Below are 13,155 nucleotides of genomic sequence, written 5' to 3' on the forward strand. Positions count from 1 at the left end.
ATCAAATGTAAAAATATCCATGAACCATGGAGGAATAATCCTACTTTACGGCGAGCCCACATCCAAAATATTACATGAACCCAATCTGCATTTTTAAAAGAAATACTGTATAATATATAATATAACATAATATAAAATATAATATTTATTTTTCCACACAATGCACATTGCTATACCATGCAAGTTTCTCTGCTTTATGCAACATTTGAGTAAAAACAGAGAACTCTAATAACTGCAATAACTGTTCTCCTATTGGAAAATGATCCACAGCAAACAGGACAGAAAAGAAAACACTTTAAGATGTGGATCAAAGTAAACTTTACAGCATCTCTAATACAAATCATACCATATTTAATGGAAATTTCTCATCCAAAATTATTATTCATAGAGCTGCAATCTAATGTGTTTGAATATCATCCTGTGCTTTACATTACTGTGAAAAATGTTCATTCTTTCTCTTGTATTTTCATTAATTTCATGATTTCTGAGTAGAACCCTCAGGAGTATATATTACTTTTTAGTGTATTGTGAAGCACACTGGGGCCATTGTACCAGCATGGAGAGACATCACCAATAATATTAGATCATTATGTCCTTCTCCCATCCATTCCTTTCTGCCAATTACTGCTTGTTTCCATCTGCTCTGTGGTGTCAAGATTGATCATCTCGTCTCTCTCTGCAAAAGGTTCTTCTCCAACTTTCTCTTGGCTTACACCACTGGATTTCTAAACTAATACAAATAATCAGAAATAATCACTAGAAATTAAACAGCAGGAAGCAAAACATTTCACAGATGAGTTTGTGCAGTGGCCAATACTCTGCAGTTGAGTTTTGACAAAATGGAGGGGTGTAGACTGATGGTTTGGGGCCTGGAAATTAGGCAGATTTAGGAATAAATTGTGCATTTACTCTAAAGAAATAGTTAAGTAAGTTGGGTTGTTCTTGATATGAAGCAATCACTATAAACACAATAGATTCAGTGCCAAGTGTATGTACCCTAGGATTACCAGATCTGGGCTGCAACAATTGATGTGACCACTGGATTGCAGTAAAGGGTTTTCTGTATGCCTTTGCTGCTATCTCATGACTCCTCTGGATTTAGGCAACCTAGATGATAGCCATTCTCTATGTTCAGCTTTCATTAGTGCTCTAGCAGTGGTTTCTTCTGGTTTTGGAGACCTATGCAAACAAAGAACCAATTATTGCAATTCTGTAAAATTCTTTGTGAAAACTGTGAGAACTTCAGGCATAGGATTTTAGTTACCAGGGGGTTAAATGGTGATAGTAGAGCAGCAATAAAGGTAGTTTTTAATTTGCAACAACAATTGAGCCAAAAAATTCTACTCTTAAGTGAGGTAGTTGTTAAGTGAGTTTTACCCCCATTTTATTACCTTTCTTGCCATTGTTGTTAAGTGAATCACTGCAGTTGTTAAGTTAGAAAAAATGGTTGCTAAGTGAATCTGGCTTTTCCTTTGACTTTGCTTGTCAGAAAGTCGCAAATGTGATCCCATATCAGCCAATTGCTAAGCATCTGAAATTTGATCATGTGACCACACGGATATTGCAACAATCGAAAGTGTAAAAAATGGACATGTCACTTTTTTGGTGCTACTGTAACTTTGAATGGTCATTAAAAAAATAGTAGTTGTAAGTTGAATTGAAAATGATCATCATCTAACTATGAGCAACTTACAATGTATTGTTGCTAATGTATACATTGTACAAGAAGAGACGTTAGTCTATTGCAGCCAAAAATCAAAGGGTATTGTTAGATCTGGGAGAGTGGGAGCAAGAACGGAGATGAGGCATCGAATAGTGACTCCAACTCTTTATTAGTGACTTCAGAACAGAGCGAAATACTCAGGCAGCAGCAGCTCCTTTTATAGAGCTGGCTGCTGTCAAAACATCCAATGATTTGAGTTTGCCGCGCTTGGGGCGTCCAATCGCGGCGACCCGTTAACTAGCCAATCGGATTAGTCTAAAACGACCAATCACGATTGGCTATTCACGGACCAATCAAAAGTGCAGGATTATGAGCCTGCCGTGGAAGGAAAACAATTAGAGTTTCAGGCTTACGAGCCTGCTAGTTCGGAACACCTCTAGGTTCCGTCTCAAGGGTGGGGTGATGTATTCTTGCAGGTAGGCAGGCTGTCGCACCTGTCTACCTGACTTGCATTGCTCCACCAGTCTTTGTCCGGACTCTGGTTCCGGTGGGCTGTTTGCTGTGTCCAGCTGTAAAGGCAACCTGACTTCTACGCTGTGCCACCAATACTCCCTTCAAGGCTGTCATCTGGATCCTCTGGGCTGGCTGAACCCGCCTTGCTGTTTCTCGGAGAGATGACCATCTGCCACGGCTCCTCTTCAATTGGTGAATATTCTGGGTTTTGTTGTACTGACTGCGGGGTTTCGTGTACTGAACCAGGTGTTAGTTCATTTTCAACCCCCTCGATTTCCCTTCCCCCCCCTGGTTTGGAGTTCAGGGGGTGTGAAGGGGGTAGGTGTCATCCTTGAGCGTGGTTGGTCGATGTGGCATTTCCACAACCTCCCATCTGTGGTTTCTAATCGGTAGGAACGGGGCCCCGTAAGTTGTGTTATTTTAGCAGGGACCCACAATGGGTCACCGGTAAAGTTTTTTTGCGAATACCGGGTCGCCTACCTTAAATGTGCGACATTTGCTGCTGGAACCCAGGGGCTTTTCTGGCGTGTAGGCAGGGTGCAGATGGTCGAGATGTGATCTAAGTCTCCTGCCCATCAGGAGTTCGGCTGGGCTTTTGTTTGTGGTGCTGTTTCGAGTAATATGTTGGAGGAGAAGAATCCTTGTGACTTTGTCGTGGATGTTTCCTTGCTCCATTTTGTGTAAGGTTTTCTTTGTGAACTGGACCACTCGTTCAGCCCTACTATTGGCCGCAGGGTGAGCAGGTGATGTTAAGGCGTGGCGTATCCCTCGGTCTGTTAGGTACTGTTCGAACGCCAAAGCGGTAAATTGTGGGCCATTGTCTGAAACCAAGACATCTGGTAAGCCATGTGTTGCAAACAGTCTATTCAATTTTTTTACAACTGCTTCTGTGGTGGTGTTCTTCATTTTGTTTACCTCGAGCCAGTTTGAATAGGCATCTACTGTTATTAGAAAGGTATGTCCTTTGGTAGGTCCCGCAAAATCGATGTGGATGCGGGAACATGGGCCCCTGGGCGTTTCCCATTCCGTTGGTGGTGCTTTTGGTGGAGCCGAACGTGTTTCCTGGCACTTGTTGCAGGTGGCTACCCAGGTTTCAATTTGACCATCCATACCTGGCCACCAGGCATAGCTCCTTGCTAGTGCCTTTATTCGTACGATGCCCGGGTGTCCATCATGCAGTAGTTTCAAGACTTTATTTCGTAGCCTTTCTGGGATGATGACTCTGTCTCCCCACAACACGCACCCTTTTTGGGAGATAAGTTCTGTGTGTCTGTTTTTGAAGGGTTTAAATGTGTCGTTGGGTTCGATTTCAGGCCAACCTCTTTCCACCCAACTGAGGACCCGCACCAAACAAGGGTCCTTCCTTGTTTCCGATGCGATGTCTTGCGCAGTTAGTGGTGGTGAAGTAAGTGTCTCAATTTGTAGTGTGGATATGGTTGGAGCTGGATCGTCTAGGAATTCAGGTAATGGTGAGCGGCTTAAGGCATCAGCATGGGGAATGGCTTTCCCTGGTCAATGTCTTAATTGGTAATTGTATGCGGCTAGAAATTCCGACCAGCATGTCATTCTTGGTGATAGAATGTGGGGAGTTGGTTTATCCCCTGCCAAACTGCCAAGCAATGGTTTGTGATCGGTGATTATAGAAAAGGATCTTCCATATACGTATTCATGAAATCGTTTGATTGCAGATACAATAGCGAGGGCCTCTTTATCTAATTGGCTATAGTTTCTCTCAGTTTTAGATAAAGTTCTTGAAAAAAATGGAATAGGCGCCTCCGTACTGTTTGGTAGGACGTGGCTCAGGATAGCTCCTACTCCAAACGGTGAGGCGTCGCAGGTTACAGTTAATGGTAGTGTCTCGTTATATTGTATCAATACAGCATCTGATGTTAAGAGGTCTTTTACTTGCTGGAAAGCCTGCTCTTCTCGACGTCCCCAGAACCAGGAAGCCTTCTTGTCTAGGAGCCTATGCAGGGGTTCAGCAACAGTCGCCTTCTGGGGTAGGAAGATGTTATAAAAGTTAATGAGTCCCAGGAAGGCTTGGAGATCTGTCTTGTTCCTAGGTCTTGGGGCGTTTTTTATTGCAGCCAATTTTTTTTCAGTAGGGTGAATTCCTTGTTTGTCAAGAAGGTAATCAAGAAATTCAACCCTCTCAGTGCATAGTTGGCACTTTTCCTTCTTGACCTTTAGGCCTGCGTCTTTGAATTTTTGAAGGACCATTCTTAGGCGTTTTTCTAGTTGACTTCTTGTGGGGGCGGCTATCAAGACATCATCGAAGTAGGGTACAACCCCTTTTATACCCTGCAGCAACATTTCCATCAAACTTTGAAAGATGCCAGGTGCTACGCTCACTCCGAACTGGAGTCTGTTATATTTGAACGCACCTCTGTGTGTGACTATGGTTTGGGCTTCTGCAGTCTCTGCATCTACGGGTAGCTGCTGGTACGCTTGGGCTAAGTCAAGCTTTGCGAATACCTTTCCGCCCCCGAGTGAGTGAAGAAGGTGTTGGACCACGGGCACGGGGTAGGCGCTCTGTTGTAGTGCGTGGTTCAGGGTGGCCTTGTAATCCCCACAGATTCTCAAAGATCCGTCTGGTTTTATGGGGGTTACAATTGGGGTCTCCCATCGGGCATGGTCGATGGGTTCTAATACGCCCTGGGCTATTAACTTGTCCAATTATTCGTCAATCTTTGGTTTGAGCGCAAAGGGCACTCGACGAGGCTTAAGGCGAATGGGCGCAACATCAGGGCAGAGATTAAACGATATAGGGGACCCCTTGTACTTGCCTAATTGCTCGATGAAGACTTCTTGGAAGTCCCGGACGAGGGCCGCCTCCCAGTCATCGCTTACGGTCTGGTTGATGCCTGCCATCTCGATTCCTAGCGGCGCGAACCACTGCAAACCTAATAAACTGGGTCGGTCTTTGTCAACGATGGTGAGAGGTAGGGTTGCGGTGTGGTCTTTAAATGAGACTTGGACGTGACTGGAACCAGCGACTGGAATCTGATTTCCCTGGTAGTCCTTTAATATAAGTTTCTGAGTGCTGAGATCCTGGCGGCGGATGTCAGGGATCTGCTGCTTGAGGGTTTTCCAGGAGACCATTGATAGGGAAGACCCGGAGTCGACTTCCATAACACATGGTCATTTTTCAATGGTGACCCTTACCTGGATTTTCCTTGCATCAAGGGATGAGGCGTGGCCAATGGTGATGGTCTGGTGCGCCTCTTCTCGTCTGGTAGAGGTGGCTAGCGCTCAATTTCTGTTGTGGGGGTTCCATTGGTTGCTTGGGCGGCCCGGGTTTAACGGTGGGGTGCCTGTTGTCTGCCGGAAACTATTCTCTCTTCTGTTTGGGCTGGATCCTCGCTGGCTCCTACAGACTTTTGCAATGTGGCCCCTCTTCCCACAGGAATGACAGAGGGCATCTAGGAACTTGCAGTCTGACCGCGGGTGGTTTCCCCCGCATCCAACACATTGATATGGGGGCTTACGACCCCGCTGGCCTCGCTGATCACGCTCCGATCTGAGTCGATTGACTTCCTCTTCCTCACTTTCTGATGAGGATTCGAGGTCTTCATGGTGGGTGGTCGTTGTGTGTCTCTCTGAGGGAAGAGCAGCGTCGCTGGCGAGTTGGCGATTGGTTCCATTCACTCGGCGCATTCGGGCTGCTGACTTCCTGGTTGCTTCTGCTGCGGTAGCATCGGCTATGACATCTGTGAGGGCGATGTCCCCCTTTGCCATGATCTTGCTTTGGGTGGTGAGGTCTCTTAAACCCAGAATGACCCGATCTCTCATGGCTTCTTCCAGATTTGCGAAACCACAGAGTCCACCCAAATTCCTGAGGTTCGCTATGAAGTCCCCAACGCTTTCGCTTTCCTGTTGGTCCCTCTGGTAAAACTTGTGTCTCCTGATGAGGGTTGGCACCGCTGGGGCATAATGGGCCCTGAAAATGGGAGCAAGGGTATCCCAGTCCATTGTTTTGACTTCTGCCGGTTTGGCGAGTGCTTTTGCCATCTTGAAAACGGCGGGTCTGCAATGTGTTAGGAACACAGCTTGTTTCTTGTCAGGCGTAGCATCCTTCAGGTTATTGGTTTCCAGAAACATTTGAAACCTGTCCATGTACGAGTCCCAGTCTTCGTTGGCTGGATCAAATGGAGCAGGTGGTATGGCGGCGCTGGTCATCTTGCCGCTATTGGTGTGCCCTCAGCCACGTGCTCTGTTAGTGTTCCGCGAGTGCTCAGTCAGCTCTATCGTCTCCGTATCCCACCTTCATCGCCAGTGTTAGATCTGGGAGAGTGGGCGCAAGAACGGAGACGAGGCATCGAATAGTGACTCCAACTCTTTATTAGTGACTTCAGAACAGAGCGAAATACTCAGGCAGCAGCAGCTCCTTTTATAGAGCTGGCTGCTGTCAAAACATCCAATGATTTGAGTTTGCCACGCTTGGGGCGTCCAATCGCGGCGACCCGTTAACTAGCCAATCGGATTAGTCTAAAATGACCAATCACGATTGGCTATTCATGGACCAATCAAAAGTGCAGGATTACGAGCCTGCCGTGGAAGGAAAACAATTAGAGTTTCAGGCTTACGAGCCTGCTAGTTCGGAACAGATATCAGATAGCATCTTTTCAGACCAACAAATGTTATTAAAAAGCCCAAGTTTTTATGAGCTGCAGTTCACAAAATACAAGATGTTTTCTCATTATTGGTTACTAAAGAATAAAATCGCAAAAAAATAAGAGTGAGAATTTAAGAATGCCTGTAGATAACATATGTCAACATCAGCCAGAAAGCCCATGTTTGTGATTTCATTCATAGATAAGGCTTTTGGTGTAGTTGTGAGATATTTGACACACTTGATGTAATATATTTCAAAGTTTTCAAAAAGCTTCTTTTAACTGCTGTTAACAGTCTTTCTATTTAAGAAAACAGTTCCTGTGACAAGAATATTGATTACATTTGGTGAATTTTGTGTGCACTAGGATTCTTACCTTACTGCTTAATTTTGATATTAAAAACTTGGGGGGAAACCTTGTTGCTTGAATGTCTATATCTATGATCATTTTTATTACTTTTTCTAATACATGCATTTTTAGCAATAGAAAAATATATTTTTGTGACTCATGAATTCCAAGGTGGAAAATATTCCAGAGTCCAGAAGCTATCATGGAGAAGGTGTCCATGTAAATAATCACAAAATAATACCCTGCCATTCTCATCATACACAGCACGACTTCTACCTTTCATCTCAAGAACAATTAAATTTTAATCTGACAGGAATGTGACCTGCCAGATATTGTGGTCTCAAGTTCTTTAGAGACCTATGTGGCATAGGCACAAACTTGAATCTGGCCTCAATTGGCAACAATTATAGAGATCATAATGAAATGACTGGGCAGATTTAAAAATTAATAATAAATAACTTTATAAACAAAGCTTTGTAACTCGGTTGTCCACCGGTTGCTAAATTCTAATAGCCAGCATTTTCAAACACAAAGATTAATGGTCAGGGAATCTGGGAGCTGTAATTTAGCAATATTAGCCATGGATTTCCCTTCATTGTCATGAGTACAACAGCAAAAAAAAAAAAAAAAGAATCCCTCAAAAACTAAGCAGTAAGCCAATATCTTATGAAATAGTCTTCCATTAAGCTATTAGCAAATATATACATAATTATTTTTAGCCAAGTATATAAATCTGTAGCAAGAATCTCCCTTACACTAACACTGACATGAGAACTGAAAAACAGACATGTATTATACCTTAGCACTGTTTGTTTCTCTCTTCCAGACCTCTGTGAATTATAATTTACTTGTTACTGCTCAAGGGTAGTGAAGGTTCCATTTTACAAGACATGCCTGCCACTCTTGACATGACAATAATGACATGAAGAATTCATGCACTGCCAGACTGCCAATGGCATCTCCAACACTATGCTGTCTAAACTTGCTCTTGCAAAGTTAGAGACTTAAAGTAACTGATAAAAAGATTTGTGTTTGGCAGTGTCGTTTTTCCCCTTTGTCTCTTTTTCCACTACTTCTTTCCAGATATGACATATTTCATTCTTTGAGGACTACCTCTTGGTCACAGATCTGCTCAGCTTTCTTCAGTTTGCTGTTTCCCAATTAATACATTTGTCAGAAGCAAAGGGAAACTGGGAAGAGCTGGTGGTCACTTCTGCAGAGAAATAGCAAGGGCTGATTTATTTTCTGATTCGTTCTCTTTTCACAACACAAAGGAGGAGAGAATAATGGCATATCATTAACAAGACCCTCAGTGTTTCCTTTTATGACTATCAACTGTCCACTTTGGTCACATAAAACCACTGCTAAAATATAACACAGATAAAGGGCACTTCGCCACTATTGCTTTTCAGTTAGAAAAGAGAGAAAGTAAATCTGTGAACAAATCGCAGCTGTGTCCAGACAATGAAATGGAAATGTGGGGAATGGTTAGTACATTTTCTTTTCCAATAGACATCTAACATCATAGGTTCCAATAAATTTTATAAATGGTTATCAGAAAATTGGGCTAGGAACAACAGTTTATTATGGAAGATCATAACCATAAAACAGAAAAGCAAGTTTCTGGACTACTACATTAGGATCACTCTCCTGAATTGGAGAAGTGTAAGGCATGCTAGATGTTGGAACTTTAGAAAATGGCTCTGGATAGTATCCAACAGTGAGCAAAAGTTTGTGGAGCATGAAACTGGATATATATATATTTAATCAGTTCGATAAAAGGTGTAGCTGTTGAAGGCAATGCTTAATCAGCATAACACTACTAAAGGTGTAAGGACATTCTTTCACATGTTTTATTTTTTTAGTAAATGGGTATGCTGTGCATCACTTGGATGACAAGTACAATATGTAGATTATATAAAGGTTTCCTTCAGGTTAACTTTTTAAAGCAGATCTTCCATGCATGCATATTGAAAAGGAATTTGTAGTATAGTTTATGGCCTCAAAATGCATTCATAGCCTTTATTTCAGGATAAAATTTAACAATTATATCTTTATTGTCTACTTACTCACTTATTCAGTTACTTACTTAGGCTTCTGTGCTATCCCAATCAATCAGATTCTGAGTAACCTATGATTCCTACATATAGTACTGAAATTCAGGTTAAAACAATATAAATGTTCTGTCCTAGGCCTCCCCAAAAAGCACTAAGTCAATTCTGAGTTCGGGCAAAAACCTCTTTCATTACATTAATGTGAATTTATTTCATTCACAGTCAGCCAACGTCTTGGTAAACAGTCTTGCAAACAGTCTTAGCTCAGACCTTTATCAATCCTGGAATGCTACCCTGTAAAATTCCACACTCAGTGCTGACAGGGAATGGGCTGGGTTACACAGACAAATGTTCATGAGGCTGGAATGAACAGATGAATGAACAAGCAAGTTGTTTCTTGCAAAAGCCCCCTCCCCTTTTCCTTCTCTTTTAATCCTGATAGGAGCAGTCATTCTTTGTCCACCTATGGCTTACTCCCACGTCGACACTGTATGTACAGGCTGGGAACCGGTTCCAGTACCTCCTTCACCTCACTGCTGTCTGAGCCCGAAGGTAGATGGCTTCCAGCCTGCCCTGGCCCCATCTCTGGCTTTAACACAGAGCCCTCATCCGAGCCTTCTTTAGCCTCCAGGACTGGCCTGGGTTCCTCCCCAACTGTCTGACTCTGCTGCCAACTCTGCCAGCTACAGCAATAAATACAGTGGACCACAACAATAAATACAATGACTAGCAATACAACCCAGAGAACAATATAATCTGCATTGTCCTGTTGCTTCTCATAGTGTGTTCATGCAGTACTTCCCTCAATACAATCATAACTGTCAGAGTAGACAACCTCAAAGATATCCATAATGAGCTCTAAATTTGCCTTGAATTGTATTTGGTAGCCAATGTAAATCCCTCACCAGAGGTTTCGTGTTGGCCTTCCATACAATCTTCAAGGATAGCCCCATGCGGCATGAATTGTAGTAATACAAATATGAGATGACAAGGCAAGAATAGCAACAAAACCTTGCAAAATGTTGCTAACAGCTCCCATCTATTATTCCAACAGTAGATGTAACTCAAAAGGAACCCCAAACTGAAAACCTGCTATGTGTGGACAGCAATTCTGTTCAGTGCCAAAATGGATTTCCCCTGGAATTAGTTGGCTTCTAAATTCAACATATTCCAACTTATGAGGCTTGAGTCTATATCCACTTCTCCCATTCCAGACTTTAACAATCCAGGCAATGGAATTTTATCTTGCATTCAAGTTGGCACTATACAATTGAGTATCATACAAAACAGAGGGTTTCATGACAAGATTAAATAGCAAGAGAGAAAGAGCCAAGTCTTGCATGCTTCACACCAGAGTGCTGAAGGATTTGATTCTTCATTCCCTCCACTTATTGGAACCAGGAAAAAAACATGAACCCTGGTACAGGGTTAACTCTTGCAGCCAGTCCAGAAGAATATCATAATCATAATGGCTGCTGAAAGGTCTAGCAAGGGGTTGCGTTTTCCTTATCCCTGGGCTGTCACAGATCAGCAACATAAATAATCAATGTCATTGTTGTCCCATATGGAGACCTAAATCCTAACTCAAAATAATTTGCTTCCTTAAGACCTCTCTGCAGCTGCATCTTCTCAATCACCAGAAGTTCCCCAATGTGAGATTCCAACAGCTCCCTTCCTACTGAGATTGTGAAGGACCTTCAAGACATGGCTTTTCATCTAGATATTTGAAGAGGACAATTGATGTCTCTTTCTTCCCTCTCCCTAGTGGGCTTATTTTCTTTGCTATCATTGTTCTTTTGGCTTGTGCTTTTCTTTTGTGTTTTGTATTGTTCTGTGGTGGTTTTTTTTAAAACAACTGTAATCTTCCCAGAGTTGCTGGGAATCAGATGGCATACAAATTTATTATTTGTATGCCATCTGATTCCCAGCAACTCTGGGAAGTTTACCGTTGGTCACACAGTTTGCCAGATATTTAGAGTGATATTATTATTTCTGAAAAAATGGAGCTTGGATATAGGCTGTTATCAACAATAACTGAATCAAAGGATGGCTTCTTGAAGGCAAGGTCCATCACTGCTTCTTCCAAGGCAGATGAGAACAGTCTTCCTCCCAAGCAAGCAATAACCACTGTTTGAACTCCTGTCACTCAGTAGCAATAGCAATAGCACTTAGATTTTAACACTGCTTCACAGTGCTTTACAGCCCTCTATAAGTGGTTTACAGAATTAGCATATTGCCCCCAACAATCTGGATCCTCGTTTTACTCACCTCAGAAGGAGGGAAGGCTGAGTCAACTTTGAGTCTGGTGAGATTCGAACTGCCAAATTGCAGGCAGCTGGCAATCAGCAGAAGTAGCCTGCAGTACTACACTCTAACCACGAGAATTCAGTAGTAAGTTTATCAATCAGGTGGAGCCTGATTTGCAGAAAACCCTGATAATTTTCTTGTGATTAACAAACACAACACAGTCCCAGGGAACCTTGCAGGATATTGTGCAGAAATATGAACTGTCATCTCAGTTAACTTTGAGCAAATGTGCATGATTTTATCTTTCAGATGCTTTCTATATGCACCACAGCAGCCCTGCAATTATTATTTTTTCTAGCCCATCATTCCCTAGAAGAGCTTGGGTAGCTATAAACAATGTTGCTGGGTGATAATCCACAAATGTAATCAGTACAGAGAAATATTGATGTTTTGTCATACTTACTGCCTCAGTGTGGGCTCAGACTTCAGCTTGTTCATTGTTCAGGAATATGTGCTTTTATTATTTACCAGCACCACTCCAAATATGTCTTCTGTGAATTCATTGCCTGGAGCTCCTTGTTAAACCAGGAATCAGTAGACAGGAAGAGGCTCCTTGGGAGCAATCCTATTTTGTGCCATGTTCATCCCTCTATTCCAGAGGTTGACAAAGCAATCGATTCAATTGGCCTCCAGAACTACAGAGAAATCCCTAAATACTCTCTGGAAGCCAAGTACATATGTGAGGTGAATCAACTTTATGGTTCCTCCCCACCACCCCCTTGTGGATATCACTGATATATTAGTGATCTCATCATGTCAAGCAAAGGATAATAATGTCCCCCTTATCTCAGATCACATCTCAGCTGCCTCAAGATAAAAAATATGTTTGTCAGCTGTCTTTATCTGGGCTTGGAAGCTGAGCAGGCTTAGTTAGTACTTCAGTGGGAAAACTAAGAGTGTAGGCTACACTAGGAACCAATAAAGAAACATATTGGAATAAGGCAATGCCAAATCTTTTCAATATTACTGCCAAGGAAATTGCTTAGTTGTACATATGGAGTCACCAGAAATCTGTGTCAGCTTGAAAGATACTTCACCTTCTATTTAAAGAAAGGAATACTTTTTGGTTCTGGTTTATCTATCTCAAATCCCATCAGAAAACCACAGGAAAGATTGACTGGCTTAGTTCCTTATTATTCTGTGGAGACAACTACAGGATTAGTTCAAAGAAATGAAGAAAGCTAGCTTGTGCTGATCATATCAGCACAGGCCTTGCACAAATGCTGACACAAATGATATGTACATTTTCTCCTAGCAATCAGAATTTATAACTAAAGGTGTCTATGGTAATGGAAAAGTAAATGATCCCCTAATACTCAAATCAATCTTCTGCGAAATACCTGAATAATGATTTAGAATGTAAGAGACAGAATTAAGACAAGAACAGTAAAATAATGGTCTTAAGGAACAGATAGCATTTAAAGTGCTGTTGGATCTGAAATTAGTCTGCACAATATATACAAAAAGAAAGGTTGTTTTTTTTAAAGGAAACAGGCTTTCAGTCCAGATAAAAAGAAGTCCTTTGATCAGGCATAATATCAGAAGGAGATCAAACCAATGTTATTTGAAGAAAAAAGGAAGGAAACTCTTCAAATAGAATTCTTGATGCAAATACCTTTCAGAGTTTAGGTAGATAGTGAATGATTTCCATTTATAA

The sequence above is a fragment of the Notechis scutatus genome, chromosome 1 (assembly GCF_049901735.1).
Source record: "Notechis scutatus isolate UNSWTSFEM ecotype Mainland chromosome 1, rNotScu1.2, whole genome shotgun sequence".
Taxonomy (NCBI): Eukaryota; Metazoa; Chordata; class Lepidosauria; order Squamata; family Elapidae; genus Notechis; species Notechis scutatus.